This window comes from Falco biarmicus, chromosome Z (genome assembly GCF_023638135.1).
Source record: "Falco biarmicus isolate bFalBia1 chromosome Z, bFalBia1.pri, whole genome shotgun sequence".
Taxonomy (NCBI): domain Eukaryota; kingdom Metazoa; phylum Chordata; class Aves; order Falconiformes; family Falconidae; genus Falco; species Falco biarmicus.
In genome coordinates, this window is record NC_079311.1 from 71768219 (window position 1) to 71787460 (window position 19242).

At 35.9% G+C, this 19242-nt stretch overlaps 1 protein-coding gene across 1 annotated transcript in view; it reads right to left on the reverse strand.

The window, feature by feature from the left end:
* The window catches only part of WDR70 (WD repeat domain 70), a 136298-nt gene that overhangs the window by 39028 nt on the left and 78028 nt on the right, over positions 1-19242 (reverse strand). The window lies entirely within an intron of this gene.

Below are 19242 nucleotides of genomic sequence, written 5' to 3' on the forward strand. Positions count from 1 at the left end.
CTAGCCTATTGTGCGTATCCTGAAGAAACTCTATGAACAGACTGAAGTTTACAAATGTATGTCTGTGGTGGGGGTGTTTATAAGTGTTCAGAAACATACTTTATGCATCCTATTACATAAAATTTTCCAACTATGTGGCAACATATAAAGGACAAAATGTGAATTGGCTATCAGAAAATTTTCTCTAATATTTGTTAAACACCAGCAAGCAAGTAACATGATGTATTTTCTACCTAAGAAATACTATGGACGCTTGCAAAAACACCTCAAAAATTACTAAAAGATTGCAGTGTGGTATTTAGCCATATCAAATAAATCAGAAAAACTTCATTTGGGCTCCACAACACTAGTCTACTCAATACTCCCATGCCCCCCTGGCAACGTCACACTGACATACATGTATTAAAATGAGAGGTTTTTTATTTTGATGTCCAACTTAACGCAAGGGTGGTTTTTTGTTTTCTTTCATTTCATCCTCAATCAATCTGAAATTCCTTCCTTTTGTTTTGATTTGCATTAAAATAAATAAAAATATTTGGGGTCCAACCAATGCCTTTTCTTTTGTGTTTTACCCATAAAAACCCCAAACATCTATGTACATGTAGATAGATGGTAAATCACAAAATATTTAAGCAGTTTTCTTATTTTCCTATAGTCAAATATGCTAATTTGATTTAGCATGAATTTATGAAACCATTAATCAAACCTAAACTGTATCTTTCAGGAATTAAACAGTTCACCTTAATTACATCACCCACTACGGAGCCTTCTCAATGAAGTACCTATACTTCAACCAGTTCTTACCCTTTTTCAACTGTTCCATGAAAAAAAAAAAAGGAGCAACATACAGATATCTAAGACTCAGACATTATTTGCCCCTCAATCACAAAAAAAGAACACATGAGAAAAAATTTAGCCCAACCTCCCTATCCAGCTTCAATGCCTTAGGATTTCATGTAAGACAAGACTCATCTGAAAGAGACAGGAAGATTGCATCAGGAATTCTGTTTGTCTTTAAAAATAAATTTGCTCAGTTTACCAGTGAAAAGATTGTTTTCCTAACTTTGAGCTCTGCAAGCCTGCCCTCCATATATTATTCAGCAAAGCATATAACCCTGAATTGTAATACTAAATCAAATATTCTAAAATGATTGAAGGTTGCTCTAAAAATGATAGAAGGTTGAACAAGGAGTTTTTACATACACCGGCAAATGTTCATTGCAGTTTTCAAAGAAAATAATGTATTTGGCCTCTGGCCTCTGAACATTTTTAACAGATGTCTAATCTTGCTAACAAATCATTAGCAAAAAAAATTGTTATCAGAATGTTTCTTGCTGGAAAGACATGAAACAATATAATAAACGTACACAATTCAAACATTTGATTCAGGAGGGGAAGGAAGAGAGCACTGTAACACTAGATAAAGATACACAAATAATTAGGGCAAAGTGTATCTACATTTCTCCCTCATTAACCCTCTCCTTTTGTTTCTGAGGTGCCTGCTATTATGGAGTACTAGTCATACACTATAAAAAAAAAATCTCACAAGTTCATCAGTCCTTAATTTTTTTTCAAGGTTATTTCAGCAAATTCTGCAGTAACACACTCTTATCTTCTGCAAATTGTTTGAAGGCTTTCTAGCAAGTAACTCCAGCAATGTAAGCACTTTCTTTCTAACTTTGTATTAGCACATATATTTTTGTTAAGCAGTTACAGCTGACTTGACTTGTGTGCAATACGAGATGACAGGCAGAAAACACAAAGCACATGTGAGAAAGGACACAATTGCATGTAGCAAAAAAACTAGGATAACAGATAAATGTCAAGGTTTGCAATATCACCGCAGTCTTCACAGAGGGGATGAGAACCAGAGGATAAAAGGAAGCCAGAGAAAAGATTTGGAAGAGGTTACAAAAAAAAAAAAAAAAAAAGTAGTGTACATGACTGGAGCATCAGTAATGAATATCCTTAAAATCTGGGTGGACTGCAGAGGACCAATATGGGAAGTGATGACATCGGCCACATGAAGTGTTTATCACAAATGAATGACCAACAACAGAGCCTCATGGTTAGAGTTCTGCATCATACAACCGCTCTCCTTCTCCAGAATCCTAAATAAAACATGTTCTTAGAAAAGACGACGACAGAACTAGTCCTTTTGTTCACCACACAAATCCAAGCCACGTCCTTGGACCTGAGATGCTTTTCCTGAGAAAAACAACTAAAAGCTTAACTAATGAAATTGTGGAACTTTCCACATTGTTTCTAGGATACCATATTCCACAGTTAAGCCCACGCTTTCCCAAGGTTATAATGCTTCCCAACCATCTTTTAACGAAATAACAAATGTCCCAGCCACGACATTCTTTTTCCTTCTCGTTCCTGACATCTTCAAGATTCTTTTTAAAAGCAGAGGCAATAAATTAAGGAAGGCCTTGGGGAAAGTGAGATCACAAAGACTGCTATATCAGTCTTTCCCTGTACTGCAGATGCATAACAAAATTTTGCTCATTTATTAGTGTGAATACAGTCAACCATTCGACCACAATCGTGTCTACACCAAAAGGAACTCTATCCAACACTGAGTGTGCCACTAGCAATGTGCAATCTACTCCAGTTTGCTCCAGCACAAGAAAGGTGTATTGTGAACAGGGGAGCTCAGCTCTAGAGATGCCTCCCATGCTTACCTACCAGCTGTTCCCCTGCTTTCACATCAAGGAATGTTTGCAACACTCCTTCAGAGAGCTGGAAATCAGGATTTACGCTTGTTTCAAATGTGAGGCAGACAGGCAGGACTAGCTGGGCAGAGATGCCAGACGGGCAAGTCCCAAGCCATATACGGCCATTTAAGATTTAAACTGGTGGTTTCACCCAACTAAGATACTCTCAGCAAAATAACTTAGCTGACACTGACGACATTCAACTGCAAAAATGATAATTTTTAACAAACATAAAAGCCTTCCAATATAACATATTATCATAGGCCAGTCTCAAGGTGACAAAGGCATGAGCTACAAAGCTGCAAGAAGAAAACAAACCAGAAACCTTCTTGCTGTTTGTGTCTTTGTTGCCAGTGATCCCACCAGAGACAGACAGCAATCTTGGAGCTGTGATCACAGCTGACAAGACAGACAGGTTCTCAGGGCAGCAGACACTCTCCAAGTGGCTATTTTCCCAGCCCCCTTTTGGTCATATCTACTGAAGGAAGCATATATGCTTCCCTCTCAATTATAATCCAGAAAAGAAATATAACTGTACTTTCTGGGTTTAGTATATCACTTACAAATTATCAGCTCTACATATGCCAGCTGAATTCAGGAATTGTCAGGGTTTTTTTCCCCGAGTAGGCAGTTGTACACTGTATCAGATGCTTTCCTTAAGTCTCTGTGAACATGATCCTTGGGCTTTCAATTTATGTGACAGCTCTTCAATACCACTTCCCGTCGTGCAGAACTGGATGCTGTTTCAGTAATGACCATACTGATGCAAAACAAGATTAACTTGTGAAATTTGAGGTTTTAGTATTTACATGATTACACTGTTATAGGATTTGCTCTCCTCTGTGATTTTCTAGCTCAGTGACATCTACATGTATCATTAGCAGACCTTAAACACTCTTCCCGTTCTCTCAATCCTAATTAACCAATTATGAATACAGTAACCTAACTTTATTTGCTATAAACAGAACATCTAATTGGCAATTGTATTTAACTGTGCTACATGCCCATTATATTCTCATCTGTTACAACTAAGACCACTAAGACCTTTTTCTGGTTGGAGGTATGATATTCTAAGGGAGGCAAGTCTTTGGGATTTTTTTATCTCTCATACACAGCAGTGGTTCAATACCGTCCAATCATCTTTCACATGCATTTCATAAAGAAGTTTTCCTAGTTATTTGCAATTACTGACCAGATAAGAGACTTGGCGCTTTTTTGTTGTGGTTTTTCTTTTTAATACTCTGCAATTTTACTTGAGCAACTGTATTGAGATGAAAAACCTATATAACCAGAAAAAGAAGGAGGGGGGGGGGAGAGAGATAACAGCTCTGTAACTATTTTTGAAGTTTATAAAATCTTCAACCCCTTGCAACAAATCATGCATTCTATCATGGAAGTATGAACAAAAAGAAAAACACAAGTGTGAAATGCATAGCCAAAAAAGTTGGGCTGTTATGTAAAATAGCATGCTTAGGAGAGAAGCCATACAGCAGTACAGTCACTCATGGTGAAAAATGATTTAGCATTTCGTTAATTGCAATTGATAAAATTGCACTTAACTGAAAAAAAATCTCTTAGCATTTACACAGAAGGCAATGAGGCCAAGCACCTGATACAATGGACTCTACATGGTTTTAGACAAAAAAAAATAGGAAGCAAGCAGGCTGGCTTGCCTTAGAGATGTCTCTCAGCCGCTGTAGAGTGGTAAGAAAGTCTTTCTTATCTGCCCATGTTTCATTCACCACTTACAGCATTCAATTTCTAAGAATATGAACAATAACAGAAACAATTTCTTGTTTAATTCATCAAGAAAGATTTTAGGAAACTGTTTTAGAAAGATGGCTTCTTAAAAGCATTGCTAAATATTTGCCTAATGGTTTGAAAATGAAACCCCAGCTGAATGTTTGGCTGCACTATCAAACTTTGCATTTGAAAAAATAATCTATCTTGGCCACAAAAACAATAAATATTACTAATAAAAGTAGCTTTTGGAAACTATTCACAGTTGACTTCCTTTGGGGATTTTTTACACTGCATGAGAAAACTGTACGAAGATGTAAAAGACATGCTCCTTTGTATCTTTTCATAACTTCTCTAACCCATACTGTGCTAACCTAGCAAAAGTATGATTTTCCTTTTTACTATCATAAATATGGCTTCTGTAAACAAACAAACAAAAAAACCCCATAATTTTGACTTTTTCACAAATAATCATTTAGACTTGCCCAGCTGCTGGAGGTTCCTTTGCCTTCCAGAAAAGAATGACATTTGATCAATGTTATTCTGTAAAAATTTCATTAGAAGTTTAGTTAAGATATACTGGAATCCCACTGAAAGTCCACAGATTGCTTCAAATTCACCTATGCAAACATCAGATGCTTCATATCAATTAGAAGTACCCTTTTCCCTCTTGGTAATAAACAAGCAAAAATATAAACAGAAAAATTATAAAGAAGTTATATGTCTTTAAAAAGCAACTACCGCAAAGTTATTCCTACCATAATTCAATGTAATTTCTCTTATCCTTTCAGTCTTCAGTTAAGTTCAGCTTAAGACCCATTTTATTGATCTTACAGAGATACAGTGTGAATAGTGAAATATAACCAAAATATATAGAAATTCACATAAAGCTAATAATTCTGGTTCAGTAACACTTGAGCCAAAAAAGGTGTAGTTTGCAGTAAGTTATCTAAGATGGCTGTATAATAAATTTACTTGTTCAAAAAAGGAGCTAGGACATGTATATTCCAACAAGATGGGTCTATTTCTGTAAGAAATGAAGAGTCACTTTCACTGAACTTCCTGTAACATATAATGAGCTATTATTTCTTATACATTATTTGATTTTTCCAACAAAAATGTATTGCGAGCCATTGTGCTCCATTTTCTCTGCTTATTAATTAAAATAATATCTTTTTAATTTTGATTTTTAAAAAGGATTTGATTTTATTTATTTGGGTGGAAAACTGAAGTTTAAAAGGGTAAGTGGTATTTTGCCACAAAGTATTTTGGTGACAATATCAGCATTCTTAACGTAGAGCCTCAGTGGTTTACAATGTTGCATAAACTGGCTGAGACTATTAGCTCAATATACTTAACACTGATTTTCAAGGACTAAACATATTTGAAAATTTTTTTAAAGCACTGGAAAGGAAAAAATGCCATTATCATGCAGCAAAGTAAGCTGTTCAGAGAAGCTGGCTTTCAGAAGTTAAAGAAAACGTCTGTTACAGGTCACCTGGCACTTGCAGACTGGGGGGGGGGGGATATGCATTTTTTTAATAACCAAAGATATGCTGCTATTAATCTTCCAGACACAGAGATGCTAATACCCTCAATTTCAATTACCTTTAGCTCAGAATTTCACCTGATGAGTTCATCAACTTCAGGATTAGGCTCCAGAGTTATGTATGAGTAAGATGTAAAAGTAAGAAGCTGGCAGGGGAAACAACGGAAACTCAAGCAAACTTTCTCTTCGAGCAATATTCCTATCTCAGTTTCACGATTACTTCTTTGATGTTGCTTTTTTTCCTCAAAGTTCTTTAATACAACTGGCTAGCTAAATAAGCAAGCAAATAAAAAACCCTACATATTTGTAACCAAAACACTGGCAAAGCGCAAAAAAATTTTCAACAATTGTTTCCTGTAAGTAGTTTATACTAACTGAACACAGTGTTCCACAGGGAAAAGTAGTAAGTTCCCACTTAGCTTCAGAATCTGTAAACCCCAAGTTACAGATAGCAAATGTACAGCTTTTACAAGTAAAATATTAAGAGTGTTAATCACTGTTTCCATGTGTACAATATACAGCTGTTAAAAGCTCTTGTGCCAAAATGTGGTTTTGTTCAAATACAACAAATTACAGCTAAATAGAGCATTTGAATTCATCCAGCACTTAGGTCAGAACAACATACTGTCTTACATAACTCTGGAGTTCAGGTTTTGTGGTAGCATCAACTACAACCTCAAAAAAATGCTTATGATCTTTCATGATTAAAGATACTTTGTAAAGTCAGTTAAATTTCAAACCAAGATTTCACTGTTTCTGCAAGATAAGGCTCTGGTATAATTATATATGATTTCTGACACTAATATTTAAGTGACTTGAAAATGAAAGTTTCCACTTTAAAAAACACTGTACATTTATCCACCCACACTGCACAACACCCTGTAGTATCAAGTTTCCAAGCTAGCCTACAGACCAGTAGTCAAGTACCTAATCATTAGGTAGACTGAAAAAACTTGTAACATCTTTTAGAAAAATATGGCTGGCTATTCCACAGTGAGATTCCTGAACAGATTTCAAACACGGATCACTTCTGAAATTACTTTTCTTTTTTAATAGATACTAAAACCAGATTACTGCTTAAATATGAGAAAATTCCTTTGTTTGGAATTAACATCCTTAGATGACTTAATCCCTTATGTCTCATTTCATATAAATAATAATCTGATTATTAAAGCTATAGTAATGTAAAATGTCCTAATTAATATCCAAGATTCCCTCAAACAGGCTGCAGAATCTTCACACCAATTTGTCTCTGAGGAGTACAGAATCTTTTTCTGGCAATTAGCCTTCTCCTCAACTGTTAATGTTCCGTCAAAACTGTCTTTTCACTTCCTTTTCCCACTTTTTTATGACGATCTGTAGCACCCCCTCCTCACTACAATTCTGTTTCACCACTAGCATGCACAAAAATCTTCCCCATTCAACAAAAAAATTCCTTCCATTTTCTCACCCTAGCCTTCTAGTTTTGTTTCAGCACAATATTTCACACTCGTCCCTGGCAACTTTGTATTTATTCTCCATCAGCAGTGGTATCTTCAGAGCATACGGAGATAACATGGATTGCTCTTTGTGAAAGTTGTATCTCAAAAAATCTCATTTGGATTATCCAGTTTTCACCAGATAGCTCCAGGTTTCTTTTCTCTCTCCATTACTCTTTTTCACACTTTGGCCTTTTCATCCTTCTCCTCCATCTTCATTCCTTGTCAATCCCACTTAAATCCCCTCCTGAGTCTCAACAGATTTATCCCTGACAAATCCAACAACACTACTACCCCAACCAGCCTTGGAAAAAAAGTCCCAATTTTCTGCTCCCCTTCTTCATTGTTTTATGAGGTCCAGTACCTCCTGAAGATACTGGAGATATAGAAGTAAACCTTCTGCGTGCTGGCTCCCTTCTTTAGTATTCCTCCAGTGTGTGATACTCTCTGCCTCCGTTTCACTAGCTATTTACTATTACTCAATCCCCTTGGTCACTCAGCTTGTCACTCTAAAATATAGTTTTAAGAACCTTATTCAGAACCATGACTACCCATCTTTTCATGCCATTAAACTACCTTCCAAGAAAAGATGCATCATTCTCTGTCTGCTCAACATCTTAGCTCATCTTGACATCACTTTGTGAATGTTCCACTGGCAACTTAAATTCAACACGATGAAAGCTGTTTCTGATTTTCTTACCTGGATGCCATCACTCCTCAATTTCCCTGGAACACCTAACCTCTTTTAACCATTCACCGTAAGAAAAATGTTGGTTTGTGTATCACAATGTGTCATCTCCTTTCTGTCACATATTATAAAACACACTGTAATAAATCCAATCAATAACCCATTGCCAGCATTATTACCTTGATGTCTTTTCCCTCTTTGTTTCCTTGATAATGGTTCTTTACTTTTAGGGTCCACCGTTGCCTCATTTTGTCATCTTTAACAGCTGTACTTTACCAATGACTTAAATATATATTCTTCCAATAATAGCAACTACAGATCATTCACTTAATCCTCAAGCACATCTGTGTTTTCCTCATAAAATAAAACAAAGTCAAACCAACAAACCACTGCTCCCTTTTCCTTAACACATATGGACACACAGTAAACTATCATTTAAAAATTACACCAAAAAAAAGGAGACAAATAGCAAATGAGTCTGCACACTGCCTTGCTATTGTTTATTGTTTATTATTATTTAACCTCTTAACAACTTGACACTAAAGCATTCATTTTCTGACATAACCACATTTGTTTTCTGGAAGGGAAATAATCAAAACTGAAGTTTGTTTTATACATGCAGACACACAGCTCTGCCTTGTTCTGCTACCTCAATGCAACAGTCAAGAAAACACAGTGACCTGTCTGGAGTACAGAAACCATTCCTACACCCTGTCAACACCTACCCAGTCTGGCACATCAAATATCAAAACCAACCAGGCATTTGCAACAAGTGACAAGCCAATGGCTGGCAATGCAATGCTTTCCGCTGACTAGAACAGGTGTCCCTACTTCTGAAAAAATCACGCAGGCTCTTGAAGGTGGTCTTGAATATAAGCTGGTGCCCCCATTACAAGGGCAGGAACATACTACCTGTACTAGTTGTGCTTTTGCAAGCACTAGTGAAACAGCCTCTGTAAAGGTATACTCTGCAGCAGTATACTCTGGTGACCTCCACAAGATGAAGTCTGCATACAGCCTCAATTCTGTGTTGGGACTCAAGCTGCTCTCCAAACGCTACCACAGACCTGAATACTGGTGAGGCCAATGAAACAGGTCCGGGAGTGAGCACACAGTGCCACTTATGTGCTCTTACCAGGGTACCTGCTGATCACGGCAGCTACATTCATCAGGAGCTCTTAGCATCCATTAAAAAAGTGGTCTATGATTATACAATAAACTGGAAATTTTCAAAATGTTTCACTCTGTTTGTAAAATAGCACAGTACTTTCCAACGTGGCCATCCTATCCCAGCCTCAATAAAACGCATTACACTGAAAATTATTAGTGCTGATTACAGGTGACTGCTTTGAGCACAAAACAGTCACAAGCCAAATCTGGAAGTGACATGTAAGCACAGTAAAAAGTGAATGCCATAAAGGCATTTTCTTAAAACTCCACACATTTGCTTAACCTGAAAGAAAATTACATAAATTGAATTACCCAAGACTACCTTGTTTACATTACTAGATCTTAGAATTATTACACAAAATTCAGATATTCAATTAAACTAGAATTTCATAAGTTTGCGGGCATACTTAAGACACATAGAGACATACTATATATGCATTTATGCATAACGTGTGAAATATATAGGTAGTCATATCCGACTCCAAATCTAGTTCTCTATCTCATGAGAAATTTAGAACTTGATTCAAGGAAGGCAGCTGTTCCACGGATGTATCTGATTTCAGTCTGTGTAGTATCACTGCAGTCATACATTAAATAAAACACAGCTGGACAATGGTTCACCTATTTCACCACTCTCTCTGCTAACTGTTTAGCACTAACATCTGTTGAAAACAAACCTTAGGAAACAGGGAGATCATGAAAAAAACTCTTTACTTTTAAATATTTTGCACTGGAAGAAGTTTTACTTATTCATAAAGAAATCCTCACATATATTCAATCAGGTTTTAATTATGAGCTTTATATCTAGAGTTGAAAGAAACTTGCTAACTGAAGGCTGTCTTACAAAAACTATACTTTTAATTTCATGTGGTTAGTTTAATTCTGTACCTGCTGCCAAAAGATGGTGTAGTAGTGCAGTTTATCTTCTCATTGATAAACATGGACACAAAAATAACTGATTTATAATCTGATAATGAATTTTCTAGAAATGCCATGCAAACTTTCTATAATTAACTTTAACTAAACTTACAAGATATTCTTTAGAAACTGAGGGCAGTCTGTAGTGCAGTATGGCCAGCTATTTCAGATCTAGAACTGCATCCTCACAGAATTGCACCATTTAATGGACACAGTCATGAAACAATTGTTCTTTATGCAGAAATAGTTTGTTCTTCATCAGGCTTCCTCTGAGTCAAATGCACGTAACCTAATGTTACACACAAAAGCTATGCTTCACTATAATTTTTTTTTTTTAGCTTCTCTATTTCTAACAGATTCATGGGGAATACCTTTGTATTAAAATATCAGTATATTTCTTCATGTCATAAAACTGATCACATATCAAAACAAATCATTCAAATGAACTAAAAAAATTAAAATACTACTCTCTCTGTTTCTCTCTGGCAAGTTTATTTCTTCTACATTAAACAATTATGGAAAAGATTACGCACAAGCACTGCACAACATTAAACTACTGGTTTCCTAGGCCAGTATCCACTTCCTGATAGTGGTCAGTGACACAAGAATACATGAAAATCCCACAACTCTTCAACAGAAAGAATTGTTACCCATTTTTACATTAGACTTCTGGAAGGGTCAGAAAATTGGTAATATTTAAAATGAAAACAGAAAAAATAAAAAAGTAAAGCAAAGTTTACCATACAGTAGTAATGAGAAATATTTTATATTTCCCTTCTTAATTTATTTCAGAAGTCGAAAAAATCCCAATCATTTTTTTTTTTACTTTTGAGATTTATATTGTCTGAAATGATGATTTCATTTACCCCCCCTACTTTTAATTTCCTTTTCAATTAAAAAAGACCTGAACCTAAAAAAACAATCCAGCTAGCTCTTGGGACACTATTTTCTAAAATTCACTTCACATTATTCTTTATGAATACCCCAAAATAGAAAGCTTTCTAGAAGTTATGAATTGGTGAGAAAAGTGAAGTCTGCAAGAGAAACATGCAAATATGAAGCTGGAAGGGGGCAAAGGGCCCATAAATTAAGACAAGAGACAGAGCAAGCCTATGCAGACAGAAAGTACCTCATCTTCACTCACTATGCTCCACAGATCAGAAGTCATTATTTCCTACCCTTTTTGTCCTTAAATAAATCCACTTGATGAAGCTGTAACAGCTTTCCTTTGTAAGTATTTAAAAATATGAGCATTTTAGACTTCTCTAATAAAACAAGCCTAATGACCAAGAGTTGTACAGAAATACACTTTTCACTGTTTTACAAAATTCACAGTATAAACTGGCTATTCCTCTCCTCACTAACTTCAAGAAATAGTGACATACCAGTGTGCACAGTAAGAAGCATCTGGATGTAAAGTTAGCTTCCCAATACACACACCAAGTACTAAAACAAATTCTGTCTGTAATTTACAAAACCTATCAGGCTCTAGACCAATGAAGTGTTCAGCTTGCTTGAGCAGTGAATAGACTACAGTATCTAAAAACTATTCTTCTGATAAGTCAGACCACTCTGGTGCTCACCTCTTGTTAGAACTAAACTTAGTATCTGTACTTCTTAACTTTTTGCCTCTGCATAAAAGGAAAACTTCCTCTAAAGTAACAATGCTAGCTCAAAAAGGCTCTTCTATTTCTCTTTCAGTATTTTTCACCATTTTATCTATTTCTGTAACACTGCAATATTAATAAAGCCAATCATGTTGCTACAATGCCTATGATTTTCTCCTCAAATTGTCATTTTAAAATGATTTCTGTAACCTTTACTGTTCTTTTTCTAAATAGTAAATCACAGAAAGATATATAATCCTTGTGGGATAAGCCTTTTTCGTTAACCATACATGAATGCAAAGTAAAATCCTTTATGCTCTTTTCACCAGGGTGTGACAGACTGCAAGATTTAGAATTGCCTTTCATCACTATATTAGATAGTGCAAACATCTAGATAGTTCTTAACTATAAACTGTTTATTACATAAGAGAGAAATGCACTTAGAAATACAACAGGGCACATTTTATCTTAGCATATGATTGTCAGATTCTTTAGTGCAGCTAGCTTCAGGGTATAGATAGCGATGTACTGGCTAAACGAGACATATACAAAGAGGAATAATATACGAATCTGTTAATATTTGCTGCTGGCAAGCTTGTGTGTGATTTCCAGTTTCTGGAGCAGAGGTCTGGCACATACACATATGGAATGAAAGGGTGGGATATTATGGATATGGAAAACTTACCTTAAGTTTGAAAGGGGAATATAGTATATTTGGATTTCCTTCATCTTGTATTTATATAAGAAATGTCCAGATGTAGCCAGACTGCCCTCTTCAAAGCACAAAGCATGTTACATACTTGGGGGAAACTGGAAGATTTCCCTGCTGTTTAGCTGTAATAGTGATACTCAGCAAATTTAAGAATAGTTGCTGTAAATTGTTTCTATTAAATATTGACATTTCACCAGAATAATTTTAATGCTGTGAAGGTATCAGTATAAACCCCAAATTCTATATAAGCAAAACCAAGACAAAATATCCAAATAGACAAGTGAATATTCCACGGCCAAAATAATGAATAAAATCTAGCTGGTGTGAAAAAAGCATAATCCTGGAATGCCATGGTAGACCAGAGGCCAAAGACACACTATGATCTTTGCCTGGTAAGTACTGTATCTACAAAGGCATACGCACACTAGTAAAGCTTTCTTTAAGCAGACATAAATACACTTCAAGAATTTATTACTGAGAGCTGTCTTTTGCATGTCAGCATATGCAAAAAGCATCCTGTAACTGTAAAGCTCCAACAGTCTCAACTTCCCAAAGTATGGGTTTAAATCCCCTCAAAAGGCCTTCCAATTAATGGAGAAAATATTTACAGCAAGTCTCAGGTCTTACTACTAGTTCTCATCACTCTCGCTTGGCAGCATCAAAAACAGCAAAATAAAGTTTACCAAAAAAAATTCCAAGTAAGATCTGAGCTTGGATTCCCATTCCAAAACAAAAGTCACCCTATTTAGACCCCCCCAAAAAAGTATCTTACATGACCTTTTTGCATTATCTAAATCTCTGTCCTTAGCTGTTCAGTATTTATACAAAATGGCTCCAATTATTGTAAAACTTTTCATCTCTGAAAACCCTACCTGAAAACTTCATACTGTATGCCACAAAACTAAAGCTTACAAAAACCCTCTCAAAGTAAACAATCACTAAATATAGAAATGTATTACATTATATTTATATAGAAATGTATACATCTTACATCTATAAATCATGCAATTATTTGGAAAATACTTTTAACATGAGTATTTCTAATTAAAATGTACAGAGCTTAGATCTGCTTAATTTCAGTGCATATTGCGACATCCCACTTTTCCTCCCCTTATATTTTGAAGCCAGGGTGGCTTAAGGGCATGTGGAAAACAGGTTACTGGGATTACCGCTTCATCACACCACTTCTGGGGATATACATGTGGGCAGTATATTAATATAGTGTTGGATGTCATTATTACTGTGCATTTTAAGTTCTGTAAAATCACTTTGAGCTTTAGCTAAGTAATTTAAAACTGATCTAAATAGATAAATTATTCTAGCAATTTACAATCCAGCTAAGGTTTTAAGACAAGGAAAAAAGAAAACACTAGCAAAGCTTTAATAAGTAGTTCAGAAACACTGTACAAGATGCTAACCTTTGAGCAGGAAATCGCTGAAAAATGGAGTTAAGCATACCACTAGGTCTTTTATGAACCAAGAAAGTAAAAAAATGGAAGTTAATTGCTAGCTTTTAAAAATCTTCCCTGAGCACTGAATCAACTTGTGTTTAATGCGAATTAAATTAAGAACCATAAATCATTGCATCTTCCCTTCTCATATTTATACTACGTAAAAAGATACAGTTATTACAGATATATCTACCAAAGCTAATTCTTTGCTACTTACAATTCAGGCATTAGTTAGGTAAAAGCTTATAAAAATTACTCCAGGTTTATAAATAGACCCAATTTAAATACAAGATTTAGCTACAAAAAACCCCAAAAAACAAAACAAAACACACATTAAAAAAAACAACAACCACAGACAAGATTTTGAGGGTACAAGCTGTTTTCTTAAAGGTGTTGAAAAGACATCACCACTCCTTACAAGCTCTGCCTCCCCAACATCCTTATCAAAATATTTGGACTTCAGCTGCAATGATATAGCATAAAATATGTGAAAAGAAGTGTGAAAAAAAAAAAATATTCAGGTTGCCACATGCAGAAATGATGTTGATGCAGTCCTGGCCTGAATGCACCCAGGAAAAGCTGGAGAAAAAAAAAAAAACCAACCACATAACAGATAGCCTCACCAGGTGGTTTGAAAGACTAGAATGGCTAAGAAGTTTAGCTTTTTCACCTTAATAAATCCCATTTGTAATCAATGGAAAACATCTTGATCTTTTCCTGTTTAGTGTGAAAAATGAGGGGAGCTTTTTTTGTCCATTAAAAGATTTCTGTCAATTTTAACTCACAATACATATTTAACCTACACATCAAGTGTACCAACAGTCTTTACAAAAATTACTTCAGTCTTTCCATATCTCTATGAATGAGATACTCCCATTTCTACACATGAAAACTGGGCAGGACAGAGGTTTACTGATGGCAAGACACACTTCATTCTTCATACTAAAAACTAGCTCCACAGATCAGCTTGTTTAGCAATATGTATTACTATTGGTCTTGCAAAAACTATGAATGGGCAATCACAGGCAAGACGAGGAATTTTAACCTTTTTGAACTGCAAGTAAATCCAGTGGGTTTACTGCAGTGTCCTGTGCATCAATAGTTTTCAAGGTCTTGTCTTATTTTGAGCACTAATGTTCTCCAACTCTCCATATTTGCCAGACACTTAAACACATCTAAGAACATTTAAATTGAGAGAGTTTTAATATGCTATGTAATGATCAACTATTTCACGCTAGTGTTTCCACTATTCATTGGAAGTTTGAAGGAAGTTATTTTTTATGTCCTTTGAAGCCAAGCTGACAGTGTTCCTGATATTTGAAACACGCTGACAGATTGTTCTGCTAATGTTCACTGTAAATGCACATGTATGTGAACCTTAAAGAAAAACCATGCACTGACAAAATAACATACGTGAGAAAATAACACAGATTTTTGACAAAACAAAAAAAATCCTCTGAGGCAGGTGATTTTAATGGATCACAATTGTGCTGAGGAAGTCTGGAGGAAGGCAAGGCAAAGGCAGAATGCATTTGGCTAATTTCAGCATTAGCACATTAGAGTCTCAGCGTCATGAAGACAAAAGAAAGTCTTAATCCAAAAGTTACAGAAGTGTTTTTCCTCTCACTACATACAGCTGGGAGATCTGGAACTGCACCAAAAAAACAGTGGAGGCAGAAAACTGAATGAAACACTCATGGTGTGCATTACTAGTCAGAACTAAAGAAGGGAACTGATCACACACCAGAATCACTCCCTAGGCACAACAGAAACTGAAAAAAAAAGCAGGTACTGAGGTGGCTCTAAGTGGCTTGGAGAAAACAACTAACTCAACGCTAACTTACTACAAACTACTACCTTGACTTCAGCAGCAGTGACAAAACATGGCATAGAAAATATCTTGTTTCCCTTTGAATAAAAAAAAATTCTCAAAGAATTATTAAGTCACACCATTGTGGACCAAGTCCTACACTAACAGGCAGCAAACAAGTGACACCACAGTGGTGATCGGGACATCACCACACAAGTTGATTTTCAACTTGTTTGTCCTTTGACAGACACTGTAAGAATCATACTTATGCCAGGTGTAAAGTTAGCAAGTCATATGGAGCAGAGAATAATAAAACTATAATCAGCAGTAAGAAACTGTGGCTATAGGGACATGGGAGCTTCGTCAGGGAGCTTCTGCCACCTTGTGAAGTGGTACAGTCTTAGTGAACCCCCAAAGAGTGGCTTCCTACCTGCATGGCAGCCTCTGTCTGGCAAGTGCCCCTTTTGCTCTAGGAAAGGGCATTACCAGACCCTCTTTCCTATCGCGGTACCCACTTCTGCACTTGGTACTGCTGTGTTCATAACCCTTCTCCTGCAGGATAGCAGGGGCTTTACATTACCACTGAAGCAAAGAGAAACTTCCCCCTCTGTGAAGTGGGATGGGTTTGACAGGGATTTTTACTGTCAAACATAAATGTGTCTAAAAGCCTTCACAGACACCCGGATAACAGGGACTACAGTAGTACGTAGTGTGAGCCACTGGCTTTGTGCCGTTACCATCACATGCAGGAACAGCAGTACAGGCATTCAACAGGGTTGAAATGTCATTTATATTATTGCTTAAATGCAAATACGAATTCACACAGTCAAAACAGGCCCTTATTGGATCAGCTCTGGCAGTCAACTAAGTTACAGTTAACTTCAAACACCTTCCTGAATCAGTCCTCCTTCCTGCTGCATATGTGCCAAATTCATTGTGTAAAATAATGATGCCAGAATCATTCCTAACTGATCAAGCATAAGAAATTACAGCAACATTTTCTGCTTTCTAGCAGTAGTGATTTTTGTTACAGATGCAATACGGCCTTCTACAGTTAACCACAAATGCTCTCTTTATTTTGACTTGAAACAGAGGTGTACTGTAGTACAGCAAAACCTGTGTATATAGATCTATGCTTGTTTCAACGAAGTCAAATAATACTTGCTGGATGGGAATTAAAAAATTTCTTGTTCACAAATCGGAAGTTAATATAACTACTGTATATTTCTTTAGGCAGCTTTACCCTCACATCTTGATTCTCCACAGCTTTACCCATCTTCCTGTGTCACCTACAGATCATATCCCCAGAACTGCACTGCTTTGTCATGACTTAGCATTTTTTTGTTCACCTTGGCAAGCATCTCTGCATCCTGTCAGGCCAGTATATGCCTTCATGATTCCCATGCACGTGTCAAGCCCACCCTCCCCTTTCTAAATCCTACTTTGAACACATGTTCCTTTTTTAATTTTTTGTTCTTATCCCTCCTCAACCTCCAAATGCAAGATGAAGGCTTTTTCTTTTTTAAATTATTTCATCAAGATACCTTTTGAAATGCCTGGTTTTAACTATACACAGAGATTGCCTAAGGGTAGCAGCAGTTTTAAATAAAAATGCCACTAAAAACGATTTGCACTGCTCCTTTACACAAAAATCATGTGTATTTCTTAATGACACCAACAAAAGCAAAGACAAAAATTCTTCAGGCTTTAAAATTGCAAATTCAAGGACACTACCAACTTCATTTCCACCAGGAAATCACTTTAGTCTTGTGTTGTTATACAGGGGTCATGAGTTGGAAACTGCGTAAGATGCACAGGACATATCTTTAAATTACTCATAATCGCCTTAAACTGCATTCAATCAGCATTGCAATATGTCATCTTATAGACATACAAAACTTCAAAAGGAAAAGCACATGAAAAAGCAGACTACCAAGAGCACTATTGTTGAAACTACACCAGAAAGCTTAATATTTCAATACTGTATATGTTAAAATAAACAACATACACAGGTGATGAAAGCCAGCCTCTGAAAAATTTATTATTCTGTTAGAATAAGTTTACACTTCGGATGAATTCTCATGCTTCATGCCATTAGGAAGTTTTACTGAGTTTATAGTGGAAATAAAAACAGAAATAAAAATAGATGACAATCCCAAAATACAGGCTGTACTTTCAATATGATCAACAGGCTTTCTTCTCCTTTTATATCTATAGATTTCCTCTTGCCTCCAGCAATAAAATTTTATTCAATCTTCATGAAAAGTTCCCTAAATTGCCTGTTTTTCTTTTTAAAATCAAATGTTTTGATGAGGTTGAACAGACTAACGTAACTTGTATTAGTTCAGTATTATTTCCCCAAAGCTATCCTATTGGAATTGTACAGCTTTCAAAGATTTATGATGTCAGCTTGACTCAAAGGACCCTTCCGCCCTGCCCCACACCCCTCCCATTTCCTCTGTAATCTCACTTTAGTTTCCAAAAGAATTGACCCTAACCTCATCTTCTCCTATGCACGCCATAAGTACTTATCCCATTGAAGCACTGAAGTGAAAAGGATTGGACATCAATTCTTTGTGTAAGATGGGCATAAAGAAAATACGTATGATTATTAGGATGATTAATTTTAAAAGCAGTAAAGCTTTGCCTGGTGAATTTGCACTCAACATTGCAAACTCTTGGCATTGGACTCTTTTGTAAAATATACTACACTAAGCAATAGGGAGCCCTGATTGCTGTAAACTTCAAATTATAAAGTAGTAGCAAGAATTGCACATATTCTTTGTCAGGATCATAACTAGTTGAAATTCACTTTTAGGTTCAACATGAACAAAAGAAATTAAGAGTATATTCCATAATTTCAAAAAATTTGAAATAGTTCCCATTCTGCCTCTTTCTGACCACACTGCATTTAGATAATTTTTTCAAATCTGCCTCAGTATTAGTTTTCACGTTGGACAATGTAACATCATTTGGCATTTAATGTGTAGCATTACACTTATCCTCACCCACTTGGATGCTCTCCTCTGCTTATTATCTGGATGGATAACTGATTTCAGTATGAAGTTTCATGACTTACTGCTTAATGTATTCAATATGTCAAATGAAATATGGAAGCATACATTTTTTAATTACATAAGAACCAACCAGCAATTACAAATTTTTTCACAAGCACCACATCCTAAATGAACAATATTCTAAATACAGGTATGTGGCCAACTTTTTTTTAAAAAAAACCCAAACAACAACATCTAAGAATTTCCTCAGTGTTTTGAACTGAATTAGCAGCACGCTGAATGATCAGTTGTAGAGAGGCAGAAAAAAATATTAAATTTTGCCTATGAGTTATTTAGTTTGCGCGGAGGGGGTGTGGGGGTGTGTGTAAAATATAAGTATAGA